Source organism: Cherax quadricarinatus, chromosome 81 (genome assembly GCF_038502225.1).
Source record: "Cherax quadricarinatus isolate ZL_2023a chromosome 81, ASM3850222v1, whole genome shotgun sequence".
NCBI lineage: Eukaryota > Metazoa > Arthropoda > Malacostraca > Decapoda > Parastacidae > Cherax > Cherax quadricarinatus.
This window is the reverse complement of record NC_091372.1, coordinates 12,800,067-12,809,509: the sequence shown is the minus strand read 5'-3', so window position 1 is coordinate 12,809,509 and position 9,443 is coordinate 12,800,067. Positions and strand designations below refer to the sequence as shown.

Below are 9,443 nucleotides of genomic sequence, written 5' to 3'. Positions count from 1 at the left end.
ATGTAGTAACAGTGAACCACAGTGTTTGTCTAGGCACTGTATAACCCCTACGGGTTTAACGTTCCTCCATTAACAATAATTATAATAATGATATTACATACTAATAATTATTAAAATAATTATAATTATCATAATTATTACAGTTATCATTATCTTTACCATTATTATTATCATTTATTATTATTCCTGGTATTATTGTTGCTAGTGATGCTGGTGAGGGAGATGAGGCAGTTCAGTGTATCACCAGACAGCGAGGAGGACGGACGTTGTTGCTTACAGCTCCTGCCTCTCCACTCTCACCTTCTCTATAAACTGTTCATCACGTTATTTTGAGCAACATTATTGGTCTTTGAATGTAAGAAACATATATAACAGTCTACTGCATCATCAACTATTTTATTTTTTTCTGTGAAAAGTGTAATTTAACTATAAAAAAAAGGCTAGAAAAGGAAAAAAAAAAATCCGTGTTAAATTATTTTGGAAATTGAAAGAAAAATTTTTTGAGTGAGAAAATTTTGACCCCAAAGACATGATATTTTGGATGAATTGTTGAAGAAAAAAGTGATGAGATTGTGTGTGAAATTAGGCAAGTTATTGAGGGAAAGTAAGGAGGCCTTGGTCAGTATTGTGCTGGAAGCCTCACTAACATGATGGAAGCCTCATTAACATGCTAGAAGCCTCAGTAACATGCTAGAAGCATCACTAACACATGCTAGAAGCCTCAGTAACATGCTAGAAACCTCACTAACATGCTAGAAGCCTCACTAACACGTACTAGAAGCCTCACTAATACATGCTGAAAGCCTCAATAACACATGCTAAAGTCTCACTAACACATGCTAGAAGCCTCAGTAACATGCTAGAAGCCTTAGTAACACATGCTAGAAGCCTCACTAACACATGCTAGAAGCCTCACTAACACATGCTAGAAGCCTCACTAACACATGCTAGAAGCCTCACTAACACATGCTAGAAGCCTCACTAACACATGCTAAAGCCTCAGTAACACATGCTAGAAGCCTCACTAACACATGCTAGAAGCCTCACTAACACATGCTAGAAGCCTCACTAACACATGCTAGAAGCCTCACTAACACATGCTAGAAGCCTCACTAACACATGCTAGAAGCCTCACTAACACATGCTAGAAGCCTCACTAACACATGCTAGAAGCCTCACTAACACATGCTAGAAGCCTCACTAACACATGCTAGAAGCCTCACTAACACATGCTAGAAGCCTCAATAACATGCTAGAAGCCTCACTAACACATGCTAGAAGCCTCACTAACACATGCTAGAAGCCTCAATAACATGCTAGAAGCCTCACTAACACATGCTAGAAGCCTCACTAACACATGCTAGAAGCCTCAATAACACATGCTAGAAGCCTCACTAACACATGCTAGAAGCCTCACTAACACATGCTAGAAGCCTCACTAACACATGCTAGAAGCCTCACTAACACAGCCTCACTCTTATTATCAACAAAAATTATATTATTACCTTAAATTTGCATATATGCTTTACAATTTACTCTTTAAATTTATAAAGCTTTTGGTTAAAGCTCGAGATCATGCAGATAATTGTGCTTTACAATAACACTCCTATATAATATAGTGTAATATATATATATATATATATATATATATATATATATATATATATATATATATATATATATATATATATATATATATATATATATATATATATATATATATATATATATATATATATATATATATATATAATATATATGTATATAGTATATATATATATGTATATAGTATATATATGTATATATAATATATATATATATATATATATAATATATATATATTATATATATATATATATATATATATATATATATATATATATATATATATATATATATATATATATATATATTGTGTGTGTGTGTAATTTGTTACATATAAAAATAATAAAGTCGAATTGCCCACAAAAGCTTAGCTAAAAAAAAGTTTGAGTTATAATTGAAGTATCTTCCCTCTTGATAACTTATAAAGTTGTATATTTCAGTCAAAATGTTTGCTAATGGAAGAAATTCAGACATGTAGTAAGTTACTAGACAGCAACCATCCCGCAGCCTCAGTACAATGTGAAACTGAAGCCTGTTAAAAGTTTAGCACTGGCAGGGTAATGTAAATCTTAAGTCTTAAGTCTTCCTTATATATTCACTATACATTATACTTTCATGTATGTTAACGGTTCTCTTTCCTGTATGATTTTATTAACAGTTTAGGGCCAATGGGGCGATGCTCCCTAAGTACTTTAGGAGCACTGCAGCAGGCCTACTGGTCCTTGCTAGGCAGGTCTGCCACCTACTGCCCCGTGCTAGGCAGGTCTATGTCACCTACTGGCCCATGCTAGGCAGGTCTAGGTCACCTGGCCTATGCTAGGCAGATCCAAGTCACCTACTCGTCCGTGCTAGATAGGTTCTAGTCACCTGCTGGTCTAAGCTAGTCACTAAGTCATTAACAGATGTATAATCTGTTAGGTAGAGCAAATTACTTTTTAGCTGGTTAGGAGAAATTGCTTGTAGATGGAAGTTAGTGAAACTGCGGCCTTGAGAAAGTTCTCAACCACCAGTAAACTTTTGTTTGTGTGACATACAGTCAACTCTCTTATGAAGCTCCTCTATACAGCGAAATTTTTTGTACATACGATTGGAAAAAATATATAACAGCACTTGAAAAGACCTTCGTATTATGTGCTATTAAATTCTGATGCACTTCATCAATTGCAAGAAAAGCGCTAACATAGTTTTATAAGTGAACTTATACCCTAATACTAACATACACTAATTAATTTATGTGGGGAAATATATATGCAAATTAAAGGCATTCCTTTGGGAATACTTAATTACGGTAGTAAGTTAGCATAATAACGGTGAGACTAAAGTCCATGAAATGTTTCGTAATGTTGATAATGATTATAAACATTTATAATTATGATTATAAACATCATGTTTATGAATATAAATGATAATGACTATAAACATAATGACTATAAACGAGATGTAGATGATTATAAACAATGTTTATAATTATATAATAATTATAAAACTGTATAATGATTATAAAATTGTTTATAATGCTTATAAATATTATGTTTATAAATGATCATAAACATGTTGCCAACGATCATGAAAAATACTGCTACTGATGATAAACATGATGTTAATAAACATCAGTACAATCCTGATGTTAACAAATCCTCTTCCTGACGGACAAGACAGTGAACATTGGGAAGGAACATTAAGTTTGAAATTATTCAAGTTACACACCCGCAAAGTGTATTTTTCAACTTTTTGGCGTTGAAAGTTTGTTGACTAGAGAGAAGCAGGTGTGCAAGACTGCTGCACCGCAAGATATTACTCCAGCACTACCCTCATGTATTAAGGTAAGTTGCTGTAGTATACAATATACATACTATGCATAAATACTGTATAATACGATCCTTTATTGACAGTGTTTCAGGCTATGTGGAAAAAAGGTATAAGCCCTGGTAAATTGGTAATACAAACAAATTGGTTCAGAAAGATACGTAAGCAAACACTAGGACATATTTATTAGAAAACGTCTCGGTCCTGGGACCTTGATCACTTCTAACATGTTAGAAGTCCCACGACCGAAACGTTTTCTAATATGCTACGCGTCTTTCTAAACCAATGTAAAAAGCCTACTGCGTGGTCGAAACGTTGCCAATAAAGGCGGGCATTATACTGCATTTGTCTTTGTTCATTAAAGGTAAGTTGTAGGGCAAACTTCCTTCAAGGACTTCCTTGATGCTAGTTAAGGGCTCATGATCCAGTGAATTGGTGTTCGATTCTCGGGTGCGGTGAGAGGTATGGTATTCCCTCGTTCTAGCAGGAGATAGCTAGCTATTATAATAGTGTTGTGGGAGCGCTTGTAAAATATCTCTTACCTAGGAAAAACGTTAGGAATTATTTCAGTAAAAAATCTACCTTATGAATTGTTTGAGTGTAATATAGGGATACTAAATATCGTTGATTTATAGTATTGTATTTTTTTAGGCCATCTGCATTTTATATTTTATAACTACAACTATTTCATATAATTGTGGTGTAGTTTGTCATGCAAGTCAGTGGGTAACATGCAGCCTTGTAGTACACGACATTCATCATTGATGTCTTAGCCAGAGCTGTTTGTTGCTGGGATCATAAATAACGCGCAACCTTGTAGTACACGACATCCATCATTGATGTCTTAGCCAGAGCTGTTGTCTGCTGTTGGTTACTGGGATCATAAGTAACACGCAACCTTGTAGTACACGACATCCATCATTGATGTCTTAGCCAGAGCTGTTGTCTGCTGTTGGTTACTGGGATCATAAGTAACACGCAGCCTTGTAGCACATAACACTTACCATTGATGCCTTAGCTAGAGCTGTTGTCTGTTGCCGTCATCATAGCTCCAGCGACCCGCTCTTAAACAAGGCAAACTAAATTGGAAAGGAAATATTACAGAAATAAAAACTTACGAAACACACAGGAAAGTAAAGGTGAATGTACAATATGTTGGACTCAAGTAGAAGTTTGCAAGATTTATCTGTCGTCTAAGGCATTCAGTTGTCAGTATTCTACCCACAGTAGTCGGCTAACACCCTGGTACCTATTTACTGGTAAATGAAGATGGTGAACGTTTCGCCCTGCCCAAGTTGCCACCTACAGCATTTCATTAACACAACAAACACTTAATACCAAAGGTGCCCATGAGCAGCAGGTTTAAGGAAACTTACCCATACGTCTCATCCATCCTGGAAATCACACCCGGGTTCCATAGGCTGAGTCGGGTGCTCTGTCACTTAGCTACAACTTTTGGGGCAAGCTTAACTATTAACTTGCGATAAGTTTAACATTGTGGCCAGTTGGTAGTTTCCATGGCGTGATATTTTATATTATGTAGTGTGTGTGAACGTCATGACATTATTATGTTGACTAAATTTTAACATGTGCGTGACTATAAATTCCCTTCTTTCCTTGTTGAGTTTTCTTTTGTTTGATGTCAGACCAGCCAGTGATTTATATGTTAGACCAGCCAGTGATTTGTATGTTAGATCAGCCAGTGTCTTGTATGTTAGACCAGCCAGTGTCTTGTATATTAGACCAGCCAGTGACTTATATGTTAGACCAGTCAGTGACCTGTTTGTTAGACCAGTCAGTGGCTTGTATGTTAGACCAGTCTGTATATTCCTGCTATTTTGAGCCTTGGATATAATGACTGGCTTTAGTGAATTATGGTTGCAGTGTATCATTATAGTGAACTACAGTTGTAATGTACTTCACTATAGTGGACTACGGTTGTCATGACCATATCTTTAATGAACTATGTATAATGATTACTTTTACATAACCTAAGTCAAGGAATAAGTCACATTGTTTGACATAATTTCGTCGCTCTAAAGTTATTGTACATAATACAGTACTGTACATAAATTATTGTCAATATCTATGTGCACTCATGCCAGCGCACTTGACTCATACACTGAGGTTCGTGGTTCGTTCCCCGGTACGGGTGGAAATATTAGGACGTGTTTCCTTAAGACACCTTAAGACACCATGTTCACCTAGCACTAAAATAGATACTTGGGTGTTAGTCGAATGGTGTAGGTCGCATCCTAGGACAAAATTTACCTAATTTGCCATTACTGCTCTGCGTAACAAAGGGCTTTATATATAGTAGTATGACATTGATGTCAGCTATGTTCTGTACACCTTGTAGAAATAAAGATTATTATTATCTAAATAAAAAATTACTTTCAGCAGATGGTTCCCAGAGAAGTGGGGAGTGGGTAGGCCCCACGGGGTAAAGTGGGGAGTGGGTTAGTGCCCACGGGGTGGGTTATACATGGGAGGTAATCACTGAAGCTGCGGTGGGAGGGAGGGAGAGTATTAGTGGGGAAGGCAAGGTAAGTGACAAGGCCGCGTCCTAGGCAGCATCGGCACGCCTCGCCACCGTGCTGACTCTTATGGGGTGGTAGGTGAAGGGTAGTGGAGGTTTGGAGGGGGAGAAGTGGTGCTACCCACAGGATTGTTAATGACTTCCTTGAGTCTTCTCCAAGACCGTTCTACCGGGAGCTTTCCCTTACCACCCACACACACACCACTGCCCCCACACGTCCACTGCCCCCACACCTCCACTGCCCCTATACACTACCACTGCCCCCACACATCTTTGGCTCACGCACTACCACTGCCCCCACACACACATCACCACTTCCCCCACACACCACCACTGTCCCCAACACACAAAACCTCCTTCCACACACACAACACCATTTCCCCCATACAATAACAATAACTTCAATTCCACAGAGTACAATATACACTTAACATGAAATTAACTTAGGAAAGGTTTGTCAGGAAACAGAACAAGTGTTTTCTGGCGCGGGTCTTAGTCATATGATGACCCACAGCTGGAGCTTTTGGTCATCTGACCGAGTCCTTCCACTGGCTTACCACTCCACCCCCTTTAAAAACTGTGGTCATAATTATAACAATTAGATACTGTGAAATTAAGTGTCATGTTTACAAAGCTGCTTCTTATACAGAACATTTCTGACAGTTGTAATATTAACTTACAATAAGTGAGCAATTATTTAACTAGGTTAGTTTACTAGTAAGTTATGGTTTACAATCTTTGATATTTTATATAACAATTTGGTTTATAATTTATGTCATTTAGCTTTTTATGAAACAATTTGGAATAATGCACAAATAATCCGCACGTAGGAGACTGAAACTTACGACGACGTTTCGGTCCGACTTGGACCATTAACGGGTCACAAAAACTGCTGCTACCATTTCAGATACCACTCCAGATACCTACATGTATACAGAATTTAAGAGGATGGGTTGGATAATACATCCCATCTTAATATCGGAGAGTAGTTCACTGTTGTTTAGACAGTCGAATGGATGACTGATATGGTCCAGAACAGAGCGAAACGTTCATCTAGAGTTTACCCTTGAGAGTGTTGAGAGTGGGAGATTTTAGTTTCACCCACGGTACTGTGACTCCTTCCCTGGTGCAGTGGCTTTCTATTGTGCCTAACAATATTTTATTAAATGTAAATTAAATTATATGTATAATACTGCATAGAAGAAATAAAGTATTTGAATTTATGTTCTTATCTGTAGTACTGAATGACCTATATGGGTATAGCGATTTTCTTGTGTATATATTAGTTATAAGCTTTATACAGGTAGCAGATGAGAGTAATTAGTTGAGGTCATGTCAATATAGCGCTGACAATTAACTGTAATGTTTAAATGTTGATATGTTGACATCTACTGAATAGTGTAAGATCTTGAAGTCTTCCAGGACACAATGACAGCGGCATCAGTGTGTCCAGTGTAGCATTATGCTGCGCAACCAGCCAGTCCTTGCAACAGATCCGTCTCTAGGTCATGGCTCACGAACGACGTAACATTACGTTTCCACGTGTCCATATCTCACGAACGAACCATACCACGGGCGGGATTTGAACCCGCGGTCAGAGAGTCTCAAAACTCCAGATCGTCGCGTTAGCCACTGGACCAGCTAGTTTCAACAAGATTCGTCCAAGTATTTCGTCAAGTATCTTCTGCTTCTATCAACTTTTCTGTACTCGACTGAAGAAGCCTACTGTGTAGGCGAAACGTTTCGAAATAAAGATACCTAACTGTTGCATATGTGTCTTACCTAACAATCTGTCGATATTTTATACCATTTTAATGTTCAAGATTCGTCCAACGCGACGGTCTGGAGTTTTGAGACTCTCTGACCGCTGGTTCAAATCCCACCCGTGGTATGGTTTGCTTGCAATCGTGTCATTACGATTTCGTGAGTCACGAACGAAGCTACACCTTCTTTGTGTATCCAAATCAACGGACGAAGCTTCACATCCTCTTGTGTATCCAAATCAACAAAGCTACACATTCTTCTCTATGTATCCAAATCAACGGACGAAGCTACACATCCTTCTCGGTATATCCAAATCAACGGACGAGGCTTGACAACCTCAAGGAGACATTGTGGCGGTCAGAACGATACATATTACTGTATCACTTTTATCATGCCGGGAATTCACAGCGGGACACAAAGCACTGCACTATTTTACGGGATGCGGATAATAATGAGGCGGAGCTTAATTTATGCAACCCAGGATGTAAGTGCATGACGGACCCTCAGTCGAGCGTAAGAAATTACAAAACCATCCCACCGCAGTGTCGACAGTAGGAGAGGATGGGAGAGAGGAAGAGGGGTTAGAGAAGGATGAAGAGGAAGAGGATGAGATGAAAAGGAGGGAAGGGCACTAGTGTGACCTTGGGAAGATGATCTTCGCCTAATGAGTGAAGCGTCATCATCAGTTTGTGTTTACGTGATTTATACACACGGTGTAGAATACACTCCAGGTATGCGTAACACAAACCTGTCTCCAGAGACGCACATAAACTGACTAACACACACTGTCTATGTACGTCTGGCGAATGTAAAATAAATGGAGTCTGCAGTACATAGGGAATAATCCAAGACTACTTATATCAAACCAGCGCTCCCGTAATACTATAGCTGGCATCAAATAATCATAGCTATAATTTTTAAAGGGGTCAATCGGTAAGCCAGCGGAAGCCTTCGGCCGGATGACCGAAAGCTCCAACTGCGGGTCATAACATGACTTAAGACCCGCTTCGGTAAACACTTGTCCTGTTTCCTGACAAACCTTACCTAACTTAACCTGGCACCAGTTTGGAGCCTGCACCTAGTTAAGCATTTAAAGAAATTCGGTAAGTACCGAGATTACTACTTAACTGGTCTCTGAACTAGTTATGATGAAGTGAGCTGAGATGATAAGCTAAACACACCAGCATTATTCTGTTGGTCAGGTAACTAACCCAGGGTGAAACTTTTACAGGTTTAACAAGGAATTAATTATAAGGTAGACATAAGTATTGTATTGATATGAGACGTATTATTGTGGTGCACTGGAGCACTGACGGTGCCCCAGGTAAGAGCTCCATCTGAATGATATGAGACGTATTATAGTGGTGCACTGGAGCACTGACGATGCCCCCGGTAAGAGCTCCATCTGAATGATATGAGACGTATTATAGTGGTGCACTGGAGCACTGGCGGTGCCCCCGGTAAGAGCTCCATCTGAATGATATGAGACGTATTATAGTGGTGCACTGGAGCACTGGAGGTGCCCCAGGTAAGAGCTCCATCTGAATGATATGAGACGTATTATAGTGGTGCACTGGAGCACTGGAGGTGCCCCAGGTAAGAGCTCCATCTGAATGATATGAGACGTATTATAGTGGTGCACTGGAGCACTGACGGTGCCCCCGGTAAGAGCTACATCTGAATGATATGAGACGTATTATAGTGGTGCACTGGAGCACTGGCGGTGCCC

General features: G+C 39.0%; 1 long non-coding RNA gene across 1 annotated transcript in view; it reads left to right on the top strand.

Moving 5' to 3' along the window:
* Positions 1 to 247: 247 nt before the first annotated feature.
* LOC138855111 (uncharacterized) overlaps positions 248 to 9,443 on the top strand; it is an 89,750-nt gene continuing 80,554 nt past the window's right edge. The window contains exons 1-2 of the long non-coding RNA XR_011394266.1: positions 248 to 355; positions 3,220 to 3,428. This is a non-coding gene — a long non-coding RNA (uncharacterized lncRNA). The remainder of the gene's footprint in view (positions 356 to 3,219; positions 3,429 to 9,443) is intronic.